Source organism: Rutidosis leptorrhynchoides, chromosome 9 (genome assembly GCF_046630445.1).
Source record: "Rutidosis leptorrhynchoides isolate AG116_Rl617_1_P2 chromosome 9, CSIRO_AGI_Rlap_v1, whole genome shotgun sequence".
NCBI classification, from domain to species: Eukaryota; Viridiplantae; Streptophyta; class Magnoliopsida; order Asterales; family Asteraceae; genus Rutidosis; species Rutidosis leptorrhynchoides.
This window is the reverse complement of record NC_092341.1, coordinates 260,391,950-260,393,633: the sequence shown is the minus strand read 5'-3', so window position 1 is coordinate 260,393,633 and position 1,684 is coordinate 260,391,950.

Sequence of the window (1,684 nt, the reverse complement as noted above, 5' to 3'; positions counted from 1 at the left end):
TCATTGTGTTTAAAATAAAGTGCATGTATTCTTAGCCCAAAAATATAGATTGCAAAAGCAATTAAAAAGGGAGCAAATGAAACTCACCTTAGCAGCACATAAGGTCATTCACCAAAAAGTGACCGAAACTCGGAATGCAAAATTAACCGTAGATCTCAACCTAGAGAACATATGTTGGTCAATACATGTCTAATAAACTAGGTTGGGTTATAGTGTATCACAATCCTAATGTTCGAGATCGACATACAAAAGTTATCAAAAGTCATTTCAAAAAGTCAATTTTGACAATTGTTCAACAAAACGAGACGTGCCTTATATAAGGATTCATTTACTTGGCTAGTAGTATTTTATCAATCTCATAAACAGGTTGTTTAAATATTAATTGAAGATTCAAAAGCAATACCAATTAACATCAATTATAATTCAGTTGACCATATCTTTTGATTCGTTCATCGAAATTACGCGATTTCTAAATGAAAAGTTATTGATTTTTCGCCAGCTTTCCGAAAACATGTATATCATATACCTTTTACCAGTAATATATGTATTTAATTCGTGATTCATTATAAACTGTTTAACGACGAAATTTAGCATACAAGCATGTATAAATATATACTCGAGCACTAGACATGTATACACTATTAATATATAAAAGATAAGATATGAATGCTCACGTATCAATATTGAGATTCAATATTGCAGGAAAGTACGTAGACGCAATAGAGATGATAAATACTAGGTTTGACTTGCGAACAATACCCTCGAACAATACCCATAACCTCCTTAGTAATAACCCATAGTTTCCTTAGCTCTATCCCGCTTGAAAACCCATTTTGAAAGTGACACGCTCATGACCTCGTCGTAGTATTTTAAGTGATATAATTAATAATAATAATACTACTAATAATAATAATAAAATAAATAATAATAATAATAATAATCTTAATAATAATAATAATAATAATAATAATAATAATAATAAAAATAATAATATAAATAATAATACAGAGAGAGTAGAAGATATTTGTGTAAAACAAATCGAGCAGAAACTGGCCTTTTATAGGCATAATTCCTGATTCTGATGCCCATGCGAGTGCATGGGATTTTAGTGCAAATCTCATGCACTTGCATGAGCTCATGCACTCGCATGGGTTTTATGCCTATTTCCCATACGATCGCATGGCCGTCAGATCCAGCTCACATATTTTTTGTTTTTTTGTTTGTCGACATAATTAAATATAATATATATAATATATATAATTTAAATAATTAATTATATATTATATTAAATTCATGTGCATAGTTGACTTGTAATTTTCGTTTCGATGACTCGTATGTTGTCACTCAACTTATGTCCCGGTTCCGGTTTCTCGAACGCATTTTCGTACGCTTAGAAAACTCGCAATTTACGTTTTGTGACTCGTACCTTTGTCAAAATATAGTCTTAAATTATCAATAAACTATATCATTCAAAGTGTATCTTAAACTTTCGAGTGTTTTGGTCATTTACTTCTATAAATCATTGTCTCGCTATTTGTTGATATATATATAATAACAAATCGTTTTATGACCAAGTTAATATATATTTTCAACATTCATAAACACGTTTTAAATATACGTCGCAAGTTATTCATACAATTCCAACTTATCATATATATTCAAATAAATATTTAAACCAATAAGT